This window comes from Chanos chanos, chromosome 5 (assembly GCF_902362185.1).
Source record: "Chanos chanos chromosome 5, fChaCha1.1, whole genome shotgun sequence".
Taxonomy (NCBI): domain Eukaryota; kingdom Metazoa; phylum Chordata; class Actinopteri; order Gonorynchiformes; family Chanidae; genus Chanos; species Chanos chanos.
The window spans coordinates 35,978,085-35,996,354 of NC_044499.1; positions in this window are offsets into that span (position 1 = coordinate 35,978,085).

The window sequence follows — 18,270 nt, forward strand, 5'->3', positions numbered from 1 at the left end:
TGCAGACTGAAACCATGGCACATTCACATGCTTGTGTGTGTATCTGTAACAAAGATAAATTACAGTTGCTGGAGCTGAAGACCGTCACCCTGCCATAAAAACAACAAACACAAACCTTCTCCTCAACCAATTAATGTTTATGTTGTTAATGGCCTTGAGGAGAAGTGCGCACATGGATAATGCTACCAAAGAACACGTGATTGTTCATTGAGGGAGAAGCATATGTTGCTGTCTGCAGTTCAGAGATGCAGGGAAAACTAAGCTTGATTTGACAGCCAGGAAGTGTTGCTATATACTGTTACTTATTAGTTCTCTTCTTATTAGATATGCCTATAGCTTATTATAAGATATGCCTATATCTTATAAACACACGCACAAACAGTTTACATCCATCTAATCTGACTTTATTTTAATCCAGCAGAATTGTCGCTGTTCAGTGGACGTTAACCACCGACAACTGAAGATGTGAAAAGTTGTCGTTGTTGTCATTTTTCTCATCTCCTTTTCACAGTTGTACTGCTTTAGCTCTGCAGTAAGTATGTATGCAAATATCACACATGTTACATTTTCATATTGCTTAAAATACATGATGCACTGAGTAATGGACAGCATAAACTATGTTTAGTTTAAATGTATGACTTTGTCAGCAGCCTGTAGTTTTTGCTGCTCAGGCAGAAGGCACCGAGTGGCTTGTGTTTGTCTTTGGTGGTATTTCTTCAAACGACCAGTTTAACCAAAGTACAGAGAGAGACATCATCCATACTTCAGACATTGTTCTAGTGTGATCTACTGTGACGGCTGTGTGTGATGGCCGCACATATAGGCCACTGCATCAGTTTCGTTTCCACCTCACTTATCACATACACATGAAATCTGCAGTAGATAACAACACAAACTATAATTTGTCCTCCACAACCTTTTATTTGCTTTCAGTTTCTGGGTTAAGTGCACAAACGTGGTTGAAAAGGAGGGTGACTGAGAGTGCAGTGTTAGGTGTGCTGCTCCCTGTGTCACTGTGCCTTTGCGCTGTTTCAGGGACCTTGCTGTCACCGTGGGGTGTCAGTCAGAACACAATCCAAGTATCCAATTTAGGTTTTTTATATTTATTAAAACGCACAGCACGACATGAGCACACTTGAATTACAAAAAGGGGGTTTGGTTGATATGGTCTGGTTTGGGTATAGGTATGTGGATGTGTGTGGTTGCTGGAAATAAACATATAAAACATAATGAATAAGCAGTTAAAGATGGATGTACACAAACATAAATACATATACATACACATAAACAACACTATTTACAGGGCATATTTGATTGCATGACTAGATAAACTGTAATAACTTGTTGCCGGTCCGCGTTCATGAGCCCACTAGTAGCGCTAGTGTACAATAACCACATTGGTCTCTTAGCTACAGCATGCTACATAGCTAACGTCAGCATGCTAAGTGGCTATGCTAAGAAAATAATTCACAGGGCGCCGCAATATTGGGGCGCTACACTGCGCATGTGTGCTAGTGGAACTCTGATCGTGGACCGGCACTATGGCAACAGAGGAGGGGTTACACTAAGGTCATGCACGTCACTGTACAGGTATACAAGCATTGTATCGTTTATGCTATGTTCGATACGGCTATGTGGCTATTATTGGTAAGGACTAGCATACATATACAAATACGTGTCTTAGTGACGGCAGACGGCAGGGAAATTACAGTGATTGTACATGCAACCGTTACTAATGAAAATGTATACAATAAAGACATATATACATATATAACAAACTATATACAGTTAATTACAAATCTTCCCCTTATTACGAAAGATGCACCCTTAGCCCAACAATGTTTAGCACTTACAATCGTCACTGACGCACACCGCATAAACGTTAACTGTCCAGGTTTTGGCTTCTTCTCTCCGGAGTGGGGGTTGATCTGACGATCGGGGGGGATGCGAGTCTTATATATGCTGACCTGTATCCTTAACCCTATTGGTCGTAAGGTCAGAGGGCAGCCTGGATGGACAGGTCAGCTGGCTAATCCTGACCTGGACGAGAAGTTTATGGGTGCGGTCTTTGGTGTACGTGCAACTTGTTGACTTTGGGGTGCATCGGGGGGAGGGGGAGCTCTGCCAGCCTGATGGAAAAACACAGAACTTGCACAGTGCATTGGTTATCTAACATGTTGAAATTGGTAGTGTGAAATATTTAACTGACTGAAAGGACTTGTGTTTAAATATGAAAAATACTGAGAGGGTTAACTGACTGCATATAGATGGTGATGTTAAATGATTACTTTATGAAATTATGTAAGTGTATGTAAATCTGTGTTATACTTTCCTTGGACAACCATTTAAGCACTGTCTTCTGAGGCAGAGGTTCCCAACTGATGGCCCTTTTATACAGTGGCTGCTGAAAGATTCTGTTATTCACCATTATTCATTGTTACCTGCCTAGTCATCTCTCCAGATTGGTCCGTCATGGAAAGGGGTACGTGTGGAAACACGAGCTATTTATTGGGTTCCCAGAGGCAAGTTGGAGGGTCATACCATCATTAATTATCTGAGGGGACCAGACATCAACCAGTGTTTCCTGAATGTTCTTAATGTGTTTGTTTTGTTTTCTTTAATAAGATTATTGGTAAAATAACCGATGTACGGTTATGTAAATTTCATTTGAATGCATTAGTTTAATTATAACCTTAGATATTTATATATTAGCCATGGTCTGTTTGTCACCCCCTCTGTCTGTTCTTTGGTGCGGGTCACCAAACTATATATATGTGTGGGAGCTCCCTGTGTTTAGCTGTCTTTTGTCCCAGTCTCTTGGTCCTGTCTTTTGTCCCAGTGTACCCGAGCATGACTTATTCATTTTTTTTCCTTTGAGTCTAAACTGATTTCTGCTGGTTGTAGACCTCCATCACAGGAGGCCAGAGCAGACTTTTTTTAGTTGTATAAGAATCATTTTGTTTTGACTTTATTTTGTTTCACTTTCGATTTGCAAAGTTTAATTTTGTTTTTTTCCACAATGAACAGAGGCGTCATCCAATAAACTGGAAAATTCTGCACTGCCACTCCTGTCTCTGTGCCCTTCTCTTGGCCCGCCCTTTACAAGGGGTGGGGGAACTGGCTTCCTGATCTCCCCCTCATGGAGCTTCCAAGCAACCTCTCTCCCTTCTTTCTCCCCAACATCTTTTGAATTTCATGCTGTTTCTGTTTATTCCCCTTATAAACTACATATGACTGTTCTCTACCGCCCCCCAGGCCCTCTGCAGTCATTCCTAGATGAACTGGACATCCTCCTCAGCTCCTTCCCTGAAGACGGCACTCCCATCCTGCTGCTAGGAGACTTCAACCTTCTGAATTCTACTCAGTCTGACAGCCTACTCTCCCTCCTTCAGTCCTTTGACTTTAACCTCGTGGAGTCCCCTGCAACACACAAGGGAGGCAATCAACTGGACCTGGTCTTCACGAGAGGCTGCCAAGTTCCTGACCTCACGGTGACACTGCTCCACACCTTAGATCACTTCTTCATATCTTTCTCTCTCTCGATCTCTCCCTCCCAGAAATCCTCATCTCCCAAGCTGTCAGTCGCAGCTAGACGTAACCTTCGCACTCTCTCCTCTAGTGCCTTCTCTTCCATGGTCTGCTCCTCTCTCCCAATTGTAGGAGCCTTCTCACTTCTCCCCGTGGAAGAGAAATCCTCTACGGTCCTCTCTGCTCTGGCCTCCTCCCTGGACACCCTCTGCCCCCCATTCACCAAACCGGCTTGCCTCTCCGCTCCCAGTCCCTGGTTGACTGATAGTATTCGGGCTGACAGAACCAAACTTCGCGCGGCTGAACGGAGATGGCGGAAATCGAGATCCTCCAACGACCTATCCCACTACCACTCTCTTCTTTCTTCTTTCTCCTCTACCCTGTCCGCTGCCAAATCTGCCTTCTTCCGCTCTAGGATCAACTCTGCCTCCTCCAACACCCGCAAACTCTTCTCCACCTTCTCCTCCCTCCTCTCTCCTCCTCCTCCTCCTCCCTCATCCCTATCTGCTGATGACTTTGTCTCCTTCTTCGAGAAGAAGATCAGTGACATCTGCAACTCCTTCGCCCCTTCCCCTCCTACCTCGGACCATCCCCCCTCCCCCCCCCTACTATGTTATCCTCCTTTTCCCCTCTATCTGACGCTGAAGCTCTCCTACTTATAGAATCCCATCGTCCCACTACTTGTCCTCTAGATCCCATCCCCTCCCCTCTCTTTCAGGCCATCTCGGACGACATTCTGCCCTTCATCTCGTCCTTGATCAACAGCTCCCTATCTACTGGCACGGTTCCTTCTGCCCTGAAGAGAGCACGGGTCAAGCCACTGCTCAAGAAGCCCACTCTAGACCCTGCCGATGTCAGTAGCTACCGTCCAGTCTCTCTCATACCGTTTCTCTCTAAAACCCTGGAACGTGCAGTATATAACCAACTCTTATCATATCTTCTGCAGTACAATCTCCTGGATCAGAATCAATCTGGATTCAAAGCCGGCCACTCCACCGAGACGGCCCTCCTTGCTGTCATGGAGGAGCTCCACTTGGCCAGAGCGATGTCTCTCAGCTCTGTCCTCATACTCCTTGACCTCTCAGCAGCATTCGACACAGTCAACCACCAGATCCTCCTCTCATCCCTTGCTGGGCTGGGCTTCGTGGGTTCTGCACTCGCATGGTTCAAGTCCTATCTGTCTGACCGTTCCTACCAGGTCTCCTGGAGGGAATCGGTCTCCTCCACCCGCCCTTTACACACGGGAGTCCCACAAGGTTCTGTACTTGGTCCGCTCCTCTTTTCTCTCTACACCAGATCACTCGGTCAAGTTATCTCCACCCACGGCCTCTCTTAGCACTGCTACGCTGATGACACACTGCTGTTCTTCTCCTTCCCCCTCTCTGACTCCCAGGTTCAACCTCGCATCGCAGCCTGCCTAGCTGACATTGCCTCCTGGATGTCTGCTAACCATCTCAAACTCAACCCGGAGAAAACAGAGCTCCTGTTTTTTCCTGCTAAGAACTCCCCAGCGATCGACACTGCAGTCACCATCGAGAGATCTGTGGTGTTCCCCACCACAGCAGCCAAAAACCTTGGTGTAACCCTCGACAACCAGCTGACCTACTCCAGTCACATCGCGGCAGTCACTCTATCCTGCAGATTCTCCCTATAGAACATCAGGAGAATCCGCCCATTCCTCACACAACAGGCGACCCAGCTCCTGGTCCAAGCACTTGTCATCTCCCGCCTGGACTACTGCAACATTCTACTGGCTGGCTTGCCTGCCTGCGCCATCAGGCTGCTCCAGCTCATGCAGAACACCGCTGCACGCCTGGTATTCAATCTCCCTAAGCACTCTCATGTCACTCCACTGCTTACTGCGCTCCACTGACTTCCGGTAGCAGCCCGCATCCAGTTCAAGACACTGGTGCTGGCCTACCAGGCCACAAGAAGCTCCGCCCCATCATACCTTCAGTCTCTTATAACTCCATACACCCCAACTAGGACCCTCCGCTCTACGACCTCTGGACAACTGACGGTCCCCTCACTCCGGGAACCCGGCAGCCGCTCCTCCCGACCACGCCTCTTCTCCGCCATTGCCCCGAGGTGGTGGAACGACCTCCCCCATGCAGTCAAGACTGCGGAACCATCTTCCGCAGGAAACTGAAAACCCACCTGTCCCCCAATGCCTAACCTCCCTTTCCTAGGGGAAAAAGTCTTGTATCTGTGTTTGTCTAAGTATTCCAGAGGCGCAATGCGAAGGGGCAATTTGACGCTCAAGTCTTATTGTGATCTCTGCTCACAAGGTATTAGAAATCCGACTGATGCACTGACTGTAAGTCGCTTTGGTAAAAAGCGTCTGCCAAATAACTAAATTGTAAATTGTACAATTGGTGGCAGCGGTGGGATGGCCAGTAGGGGGCATCAGTGAGCAGTAGCAGATTTTTCTTTTTTTTGTTTTGTTCGCTCCTGGAGTTTTGGGTTTTCCCCTTTCTGTTATCGCCAGTCACGATGGGACCCAAGAGGGTGAGGTCTGAGAGACCAGAAGAGGGAGCAGGAGTTGGAGCCATTGGAGGAGAGGAAATAGAAGAGAGAAGTATTCCAGAGGAGGTATCTCTCCAGGAGCTGAAGGAGATGTTCAGAGCACATCTGACAATGCAGCAAGCCCGGGACAGCCATCTGGAACAGGAAGCAGCCCGACAGGAGACACGGTGGAAGGCTCTTCAGCACCAATTCAGTCTTCTCCAACATGAAGTCCACATCAGGACCACCCCAGTGGTAGACCACAGGCATGGTGACAGTACAACTGAAGATGTTTCTTCCCATTTAGCTGGTCAACAAGTTCCTTCTTTTAACCAAGATGGGCAGGGTGGTACACAGCTAAGGGCTATTCTGGAGCCATGCCTGCAGCAACTAACTGATGCTGATGATATAGAACACTTTCTCACTACATTTGAGAGAATCGCTATGGCGTGTCGGTGGCCTACAACCAACTGGGCAGTCAGATTAGTTCCCCTGTTAACAGGAAAAGCAAGAAGTGCTTACGTGCATATGGACTTAAATGAATCACTAATCTATGATAAGGTAAAGGTTGCAATTTTAAGAAAGTATGATTAGTCCTGAAACATATCGTCAGCGGTTCCGGTCCATTGATGTGGGACCAGAGGAAACCCCAAAGGAGGTGTATGTCCGTCTAAAGGAGCTGTACCACAAGTGGGTGCAACCTCAGAACAGGACCAAAGATGAGGTTGGAGAGGTTATCATCCTGGAACAGTACCTCCGTATGCTTTCTCTAGAGCTTCAAATCTGGGTCAGAGAGCATAACCCGCACTCTGCTGCAGAGGCTGCTACTCTCGCTGAAACCTTTGTGGCCACTCGACGTAGGACTCAGCCGTGGACATACATTGGGTGGAAAGGGGCCAAAGAGCCTAGGAGGCCAAGCAAGACAGCGACCCCTCTTTTGAAGACCACCACACCTGGGGGCAAGTCTGTGGGTGCACAGGATGGTCCTGCCAGTATAAGCCGCAGTTTCAAACCTAATAGTGCCAAGACTTTTATTTGTTATCAGTGTGGACAGGAGGGCCATACTAAGTTGAAGTGTCCTAACAACCCCTCTACCCATTCAAACATGTATAGTGCACCGAGACCTGTTCCTTCTGGAAGTAATGATAAAGTTCCCCTTCATTACGCTTTAGTCATTCTAAATGGCCATGAGGTTAAAGCACTTGTAGACACTGGGAGCATGCAGTCTTTGGTTCAAGCAGAGCGTGTTCCAGTCCACCTTTGGAATTATGCTTCCCCAATGGCAATTAGATGTGTTCATGGTGATGAGAAGCACTACTCTACTGCAGATGTGTATGTGAAGGTGCATGGACAGTTATACTTGTTAAAGGTTGGCTTATCTAAAGAGTTGCCCTACCCCATGATTTTAGGTCAAGATTTGCCTGTGTTGGTTGATCTTTTGCCACCCAGTAATGTTTGTAATATGGCTGTTACATGTGCCATGGAAAAGAAAGGTGAGGATGATGTGCAGCTTCTTAGTGCTTTGCCTTTCTTTGAGGCAGAGGTGGAGTATGGTGCAGGAAAGACACGTAAGTCTAAGAGGCTGAAAAGGCAAGAGAAATTTCATCATACTGTTGTGAGCTCTGAGGAGGAGCCAAGTCCTGAACCCTCTTTAGGCCTTGAGGTGTAGACCTCCATCACGGGAGGCCAGAGCAGACTTTTTTTAGTTGTATAAGAATCATTTTGTTTTGACTTTATTTTGTTTCACTTTCGATTTGCAAAGTTTAATTTTTTTTTCCCCACAATGAACGGAGGCGTCAGCCAATAAACTGGAAAATTCTGCACTGCCACTCCTGTTTCTGTGCCCTTCTCTTGGCCCGCCCTTTACATCTACTCAACTGTGATGAGTTGAACCTGAGCCGCATTAAATACACACACACACACACAAACATACATACACTGTAAAGGAGGGGAAAAGGGAAAGGCACAGAGACAGAAGTGGAAGTGCAGAATTGTGGTGTTTATTTAAAGGAATTATCACGTAACTGAAAGAAGAATTCCAGTAAACCATGGCAAACTGAAAGTGAAACCAAAGAAATGAAACAAAATAATTCTATTCAAATAAAGATAAGCAAACTCCGCTCTGACCTCTGTCAGCACAGAGGTCTAAAAACAGCAGAAACAACTTTGCCCTTCTTGGCAAAATAGACGCTCCAGCACACATACATATAGTTCACTGGCACTTGGACAATCAGACAGAGACACAGACAGAACGACAAAGACAGGGAGCTCCCACACACATACATATAGTTTGGTGGCCAGAACCAAACAACAGACAGAGGGGCTAGCAAACAATAGAACACAACTAATGTATAAATATAAGACTAAGGTCAAATAAATATAAGAACTGAGATTTACATAGAATTATTTAGAATTATTTACCAATTAATCTTATCAAACAAAACAAACCAAAACACATTTTAAGAACAATTTGGAAACACAGGATGATGTTTGGTCCCTTCAGGCAATTAGTGATGATGATTTCCTCTGTCTTTCCCCTGAGAACCAGATAAAGAGCCTGTTTTTCAACAGGTACCCATTTTTTGGTGGCCCAATCTCGAAAGATGACTCAGGCAGGTAACAGTGGAGGACATTAATTGCAGAGACCATCAGTTGGTAAGATTACTTTAGACTGGACAAGGGACATAACGCAGTCACCCTAAGCGTAGGCGTTGCCGCAACACGTTTTTGTTAATGTCTGGGTTTAGGTGAAACTGACCTAACCCCAAACATTCTGGGGTTAGATTAGGGCATGGTAACTGGTAGCCGTATGTGTTACACTCATGGTCAGGTCACCATCTGCCCCACTGACCTCTGCTACAAAACACAGTCGGCCAAGGCGGTTTGTGCACAATTTCGAACAATTTTCGTAACAACTTACTGTGTTTGAACCCGCATCAATTTTAAGAAATTGCACTGAGTAATATTTTCCATTTTACAGATGTATTTATTTATTTATTTTTAAACACAACAAAAGAGGTTGAAATGGTGTGCTGAATCGCCGTAATCTCTCAATGCTCTTTAAATGTTTTTTTGTACTGCCCCAGTGTTAAATAAATTGAAAGTAATCAAGCCAAGCTGCAAAGTAAACAATCTGAATACGTAGAGTCGTAGACAGTATCCAGTAACCAATGTTCCACGAGGTGGCACTATTCCTCTGTATCTGAACACCCGCTAATTTAACGACGTTGAATGAGATATTAGTCCGCTGTTTCCAAATCTGCTCTTGGGGAACCCACTATCTATCCCTCCTCTAACTCACCTGATTCGACTCACAAGTTCGTCTACACCGCTTGATAAGCCAGAATAATGCGTGTCAGAGCAGGGATAGGTCTGAAATTTCTTTAACTATGGGCGAACAGGAGCAGGACTTGGAAACGTTTTATTATTCTAAAGCAACATCGACTGCAAAATACAAAATGACACAATCATAAAACAGTATTTTAGGTACAATTATCCTAAAACAATTTATTTAAAAATACACTTTTGAGAGGTTTCTGATGCAATAAAACAATTGAGCTTTTATTTCAGCACATCTTCGCTTACAAAACAAATGAAAAAAAATTAAAAAGATACATTATACTATCAAATTTTGATTAAAATAAAGGACAGGTGCTCAGAAATGAGCAGGGGCTGGTGTGGACTAAGTCAAGAGTTTTGCATTAATGACAACAAAAAGAATTAAATGTTATGTTTTGAATAGTAAAGCATCACAGCTGTATTTAGACTGTAAAATTACAAAATGGCTTGTGTTTGTCTCTGGTGCTGTTTCTATGTACCACTACAGTAATAACAGTACACAGAGAGGCACTGACCAAAAGAGAGTGAACAGTACATTAGTTCACACATGGCTGTACATGAAAAGACCCACACACACTAATATTATGACCGTTAAACATTTACACTCCATTTTGTCAGTCAGGATCTGTGTGTCTCTCAGTGTTCTTCTTCCTTCTGCTTGCCCATTCTGAGAGATAAGAGAACAGGCAACAGCTGTTAGTCACTGAGTTACATGGTCTAATAAGTTATTACTTGGTTAATTAATTATGTGTTTGTGTGTGTCTGTGTATGTGTGTGTATGTGTGTTTGTGTGTATAATGAGTAGTCTGATGACTAGTAACATAAGTCTGTACCTGTATATTCAAAGTAGGCGACAGTAATTCCTCCTCCAACTACCAGTAACAGATGAATGGGAATGAGGATGAGGGTATAAATGTTCAGGATGGGAGAGGAGTTTCCTGTTTTAAAATGTTTACACAGTCAAGTTACACGCTCTTCTTTTCAAAGATAAACTTTCACTGAACTGCAATTTTACCACTCATATCACCATACTTATCATATCTGTGTGATCATCTTCATCATTATTGTTCTGTTAAATAAAACCTTCTTAACGAGACATATCAGTATGATATACCATATTGTTATTATTATTATTATTATTATTATTATTATTATTATTATTATTATTATTATCATTATTATTATCTTGTGCACGTGACACGGCCACAGAGAAGGAGGATTTACCTTTCACTGTAAGTATAAATGTTCTGGATTGATTACTGAGTTTACACCTGTAGTCTCCCTGGTCTGTTTCAGTCAGATTTGATATGCGTATGGAGGATTTTGCTTGAGAGTTTTCCTTAACTTGTTGAACTCTGCCTCTGTATTCATCAGTCACAGTAAATACTTCAGTCCAGTCTGAACCAAAGCGTTCCCATTTTATACCATCAGGTTTGGTCTTTGGGTCAGTACAGGAACAGGACAGATTTATAGATTCTCCTGTGTATTGGATGATCTCTGTGTCTTTAGTCTCAGACAGAGTGCAGCCTGCAGAAACAAAAATGTATGTATGTTTCACTAAACTGCTTTTGGCAGCTTCAGACTTCATGAATTTGGTTTGAGGTGGTAGTGACTGGCACAAGAAATGACTAAGAGAAGGAGAGAAATGGATTCGGATCTCAGGCTAGGTGAATCCCTCTCAGTGTGCTCTTTAGCATGAACGTAATACCAAGGATTTTTCAGAAGTATTGTACTTGACATAGAAAACAATGTTAGTTGCTCTGGATAAGACCCACTAAAAAGATCTGGATTTGAGCTCCGGTGATTTGAACTCAAAGCAATGTGACTGAACTGCACTGCTGTATAGCACCATATGAGACAGCTACAGCGCATTCCTGATAATGACAGTGATAAAATAAAACAGAGATTGACAAGTGATATCCTATGCATTTCACATAAACAGAGAGAATGAGAATTTACCTTTCATTGTTAGTTTAAATGTTCTGGATTTATTGTTATTGAGTCTACACCTGTAGTGTCCCTGGTCTGTTTCAGTCAGATTTGATATGCGTATGGAGGATTTTTCTGAAGAATTCTCCTTAACTTGCTCAACTCTGCCTCTGTATTCATCAGTCACATTGAATACTTCAGTCCAGTCTGAACCAAAACATTCCCATTTTATACCATCAGGTTTGGTCTTTGGGTCAGTACAGGAGCAGGACAGAAGTACAGATTCTCCTGAGTATTGGATGATCTCTGTGTCTTTAGTCTCTGACAGAGTGCAGCCTATAGAAATACAGAACAGACGACTGTATCATTCAGCTCTGATTTACTGTGGGTAAATGTACATAAGTAAACCAAGGGTAGATGCTTCCCACTGAATTACATTCAGTGGTGATTATTTACACATGTCTTCATGAACTGGTTTCTCTTTACTTTGCGCTTCATTCTTTAAAACTTGAGAGATCTTTTTGCAGTTCTGAGAGGCAAATGAGTTGCCTTTTCACTACAACTTAAGGGAGTGTCTTTAAAGTTGCAGACGGCTTGCTGTGTCTTTGTCTGAAAGCTGCATTTGACAGCAGCATCACACTGTTCATGCCTTTCTGCTCAAACATGTCTCATCACCATTCCTTCCTATACCATTTTATTATTGCTTACAATGTTTTAAGTCCTCTCATATGTTGGCATAAATGTCCTCCTCTGAGCAAGCTGACATATTCCAGTGTGAATATCCCCAGAATCATGTTTTCACAGCCAGATAATTCCTCCTTGACATGTAGTGGAACTGCATGTAGATTATTTGCCTTTTATGATGTATTTTCTTTAAGTGGATAAAGTAACATTAGCAGTGGATAAGTCTCCTGGTTATTAGATTATTAAAAACGTGTGACACTGCTTGACCAGTTTTGCCTGTCATAAATGCCCGTAACAGCTCTTTAGTACACATTGTTTAATGTTGGCTTAATTAGGAAGGGCAGGCGTTGACACTGGTTTGGCAAAAGGTAATATGGACAGTGATGAGTCGCCCGACTTTGTTGAGCTGATTATTGTCTTGCTAACTGGTCTCATAAGATTGTTCTGTGATTGGCTAAACATATTCATTGTGTAGTAAAAACTGAATGTAAAAACTGACCAGAGAATCAAAGTCATGAATCATAACAAAGAGAAAACTTATCATAAATACTACAGACAAGTAAGTTCATTTAAATTTGTATAACAATGACTAATGAAAGCTGACATCATTTCCTGTGAATGTCTAGTGCACTTATCAGGTGAGAGGCAGAGACGGGGGTCTAAATATGAGCTCACCTGAAACTCATATCTTTATCCTCCTGACCTCTGACCTTGTCTATCATTTATTTACAAAAAACATGGAGCTGGAATTTAGAGATGCCGTGTAACCCATTCTCACTGCAACCACTAACATGATCCAAATTCACTGGATAATAAAAAAAATTAAATAATGTCAGTAACGCCAACAAATAATGAATGCAGTAATAGCTACTGGTGTGAATTTGATAACAGAAATGACAGGGAAGGACTATCTGACCATCGTATAAAGTATTGTTTGTATGTAAACCTCTCAAACCAAGAGGCGCTCACTAGCTCCACGGAATGAATTGTGTGCTCATGTCATGGATACAACTGCTGTAAGTGCTTCACTATATCAGCTAAACTACCTATACGCACAGTTAGTGTGAGTTACTCTAAATAAGAGTGTCTGTAAATACAGGAATCAACAATGCCGTTGTCAGCATCACTTCACTGGTTGTCAGTCAGAGGAGAAACAGTTCAACTTTCAACTGAAATTGTAACAAGAATACACATCACAGTATGGGCTTCTCCTCTTCAGTAGACAACAAAAACGAGATATTAAATATTAGCCTGTTAAAGTCATGCTATTATCAAAACTGTATGGCAGATTAATGGTCTAATTCATTCTGTTAACCACCAGAGAACCAAGCCTGCTGTAGCTCTTATAACATTTCTCATATAAATCAGTCTCAGTAACTTTCTAATTTTTTATAATATAGTCCCAATACCACAGAAACAGAAGTCAGATTTATGACTGCCTGTGATGTATTATACACTATTTAAACGTGAAGTAGGGAAATAGAGCCTGCAGACAAGTCTGTCCAAACACTGGCATTGGTTATTTAATGTGACAATCAGTGATCTACTTAACCCTTCATTTCTCATCATGACTTCTTTTCTACAACATGATGTTCTTTAAGGTTTTGTTCTGTTGTGTTTGTTTGTCTTGTTGCTGTGTGAGAGAGATGGAAATCATACAGTAGGAGCAGAGAGCTGTACCTTTAACTGTGAGACTGAAGTTTCAGTGTTGATTCTGGTTGATCCAACATGAATACAATCCCTGGTCATCTTCAGTCAGGTTTGATATGAGCAGAGAGAGATTTGTGTTTAAATGCTGATCGAAGGTCTGAACTCTTCCTCTGTGGTGTTCCTTCAGTTCAGAGGGGGACATGACTTTGTTGTGTGGTGTTCTCCACTGGACTGTCACAGGTTTATCTGGTGTGTTTTTACAAGAGCAGGACAGGAGTACAGACTCTCCTGAGTATCTACTGATCTCCTCTGTCTGTTTATTCTCATTCAGAGAGCAGCCTGCACACACACACACACAAACACACACACACACACACACACACACACACACACAACAATAACAACTAATGATGTACTCTTCATGTTTACCAGTGTTTGTATCTCTGACTTTTTGAAACATTATACTAATAAGTCTTGTGTTAAGATTCTTACATTTCTCTTATGTTTCTTAATTACAAACAACAACAACAACAACAACAGCAGCAACAACAACAACAACAATAAAAAACTAATACTAATAATAATGATGTTACTACTACTACTAATAATAATTGCAACTTCCATAGTATATAATATGAATCTAATGACACTGCTGTGATGAGATGTCAACTACAGTCTTTTAATGAGGAGATAATGTGCTGTGATGGTTTTTAGGAATATTGCGTGAATAATCTACAAGTGAAGATTTAGAGGCTGAAAGGTTTACCTTTAACCCCGAGCTCAACATATTTTGGATATTCCCCACTGATTTCACACCAGTATCGCCCCCCATCCTCTTCAGTCAGGTCTGATATGAGTAGAGAGAGATTTCCTGGAGAATTCTCATTAAACATCTGAACTCTGCCTTTGTAGCGCTCACTCTCTCTGGATCCCAGTGGAAACACTGTGTATGTAGGGCTGAGTGAATCTGTCTCAGAGTAGCCCCATGTGACTGTCCCAGGTCTGTCCTGTGGGTTTGTACAGGAGCAGGACAGCAGCGCTGACTCTCCTGGAGACTTTTCAACATGTGCCCCTGTTTTCAGTTCACAGCCTGCAAGAACACACACACACACAGTCACTCATCTCTCCATCATTCATTTACTTGCCCCTCTAATTATACATTTCACCTCACACAGTCTGCACTCCATTCGAAAATTACTTTTCCTGCAGAGTCATTTCAAAATCTTGCAAACTAAGGCCACTGTTACACTTAAACCAAATAACAGACTTTGCTTGAGAGTAAACAGCCGTACCCTAATGTGTCTAGTGGATTGAATTTTCTCTGTTCTGCTTCTCTGAAGACTACATCACAGATTATGGTGCTGTCGTTACACCATAAAACACATGGGGGCCTAAATGGTTTGAGGGGAAACACAGAAAAGAGTTGATAGAGAGAGGCCCACATCTTCACTGATGTGTTTAACACACACGGGGAACACTGGTCTATCTAACATAACAGCCATACAGATACACATGCAGAATGTGTATTGTTCTGTGTCCTTATTTGGGTGTATTATGGTCATTCTGCGATTTCTGATGTTATTATACTCCATCAACCACTCAAGAAACCACTATGAGCAGACATCAGGAATTGTATTTTCCTGGCATCTTTGGATGACACAAGACATAAATGATTGAAAAGATAGTTACTGCAAACCATCACCTGAAATCTGAGAGACAAAAACTGTCAAAACCTGTGTCCAGTCATGAATAAAACAGTAAACCAGACTATTTCACTATTAGAGTACTCATGGTACAGACAGGACTCTAAATGCTCTTTCTCTCTTATACTGTTATTTGAAAAGATAAGTAGAGAAAACACCCAAGTAATTCTGTAAAACAATTCACTAGTTCATCCGCAATATTCATCATGGAACATAAACCATGTTGGAGAAGTCAGTGTAAGATTTACACTGAGAGCCATAGCAATGAATAGACAGCATATGAGAACTGAGACAGAAGTGGTGTTATTGCTACAGATGTGTGTTCATTCATCAGAAGAAACAGGAAGACTGTCTTTTCATATTCAGGGTATGACACATAAGGACAGACAGTCAAATATACACTTATACACGCATTCCTAATCACACTTATACAAGAATAACCATTACATATGAAAGAATAAACACAAACACATTTGTCCACTCAGTCCAGATAACCTATGGACTCACCTGTTGTGAGGTGAAGTGCAAAACAGAACAAATAAACAGAGATCCACATCTTCACTGATATTTCTAACACACACAGAACAACACTGGTCAGTCTAACATCAAGACTCGCTTTACTGGTGTGTTTTGTTCTCTTCTCTGTTTGTAAGACGTCCTCCCTGAGAAAAGGGTTGGTGTGATGAATGTTCTCACTGTGGTTAAATAACACATCTTAAAAACTAGTTCTGCTTTCTGTCTTAATGTTTGCTTTTAACATTCTAGAAATGTTGACATGCAGTTATTTCGAGTGTTTTACTTTTTTCTCTTTCCCCAGAATGTTTACAGAAACAAAATGTTTTCATTGATTTCTAGACAGATCCTATGCACTTATGCACACAAAAGAGTGAATTTATAACAAGCTGAGGGTCAGAAGTAAGATCCTATTTGTTTGTGGTTCTGGTTTGTAGTTCTGGACTGGTATGGTTTGTAGTTCTGGACTGGTACGGTTTGTAGTTCTGGACCAGTATGGTTTGTAGTTCTGGACTGGTATGGTTTGTGGTTCTGGACTGGTATGGTTTGAAGTTCTGGACTGGTATGGTCTGTGGTGCTGGACAGGTATGGTCTGTGGTTCTCGTTTTGCTGTGCGTTTGTCATTGTTTCATCACATAAGCACAAAAGATTGAGGAGATTTCTAAGCCTAATTTATGCATCCTCTCTCCTTTGATACGTGAACCAATTTTAATTCTCCAATAATACCCTTATATTTTCACTCAAACCACAAAACATGCAACAGATTTGAAGACTGTGGCGAAGCAGAACATGACAAAGATAAAATCCATTGTAGTTTTCTGAATACACTCTTGTCTATGAGATCAACACATTTGACCATGCCAAAAGTGAAGCCACGAATGCATACTAACATATTCAAATCGGTGATTAATTTGATACATCCTCAATCTACATAAAATCATAAATAGCTGTGTCAGTAAATTCAGATAAAACTATCAGTATGTTTCACATCAAATTTCTGCTGTCAAAGTTTGAACAATATAATGAATAATAATAATATTTTTCCTAATCAGACAGGAGCTGTGGGAGGCATGGTGGTGCAGTGGGTAGTGATGTCACCTCACAGCAAGAAGGTCTCGGGTTCGGTTCCTGGCTGGGTGGAGTTTGCATGTTCTCCCCCTATCTGTGTGGGTTTCCTCCCAAAGACATGCAGGTTAGGCAAATTGGAGACACTAAATTGACCCTAGGTATGACTGTGTGTGTGTGTCTGCCCTGGTCAGTGATAAGGTTATTACATGCAAAGCTGCAAAAACATACAGCTACTGTGCACATCTAATCACACTTACACAAGAGCAGCTATCAGACACAAAAACATAAATGCTCCCATTTCTCAACTCAGTCCACTTAAACTATGGACTCACCTGCTGTAAGGTGGAGCACAGAACAGATAAACAGACATTCACGTCTTCTCTGGTCTTTCCAACATTCCTCAGACACACAGCTTAACTGGTGTGTTTTCTGCTCTCTTCTGTATGCAAGGTGTGACTTTTTTTTAAATTCATGATGAATACTCTCCCTGTGTCGACAGTGTCAAATGAAACTGTCAGTTAGACAGAGGGTGTGATGTTGCTGTTGAACCTCTAACAGAGTATGCGTACGCTAATCAAAACTCTCCTGAGCTGGTTTTGTTGTCCTGCAAACAGAGACTCACAAGCATCCGGACATAGTGGAGAATAAAGCCAAATGTGACAATTTACCAGACTTGCTCCAGACACTTTATGAATCATTTTAATTTGAACTGTAATTTCAACACAAAGCAACAGGAACCTAAACAGTCATGTCATTATGTAGCATTTTTAACTGTAAAAAAAATCCTAAATGAATACAAACTGGTTTAGATCAAGATAGTTGTGATGCATTCATGTCCACAAAAGAAAGAAAATCTAACATGTCATAATTATACATTTTTTGTTTGCCAATGTTATATTTGCTATGTTATACATAATGCTATATTTTCTGTGAAGCAGACTTACTGAAGTAGAAATGTTAATGCACCTTAACTGTATTAGAAATATAAGATTACAGAGTGGCTTATGTTCGTCTGCAGTGGTGTTTCTTTAAACTAGCAGAGCAACCAAAGTCCACAGAGAGACATCGTGTGTATATATGTCATTCAGGATGAGAAGGATGAAGTACGTACTTTAAGTGTTGATTTCAATTTTAAGTTTCTTCATGCTTTTGTCATGAAGATAAAGCTATTTTGAGAAACAGCATAAACTATGTTTGGTTTAAATGTATGACTTTGCCAGCAGCCTGTAGTTTTTGCTGCTCAGGCAGAAGGCACAGAGTGGCTTGTGTTTGTCTTTGGTGGTATTTCTTCAAACGACCAGTTTAACCAAAGTACAGAGAGAGACATCATCCATACTTCAGACATTGTTGT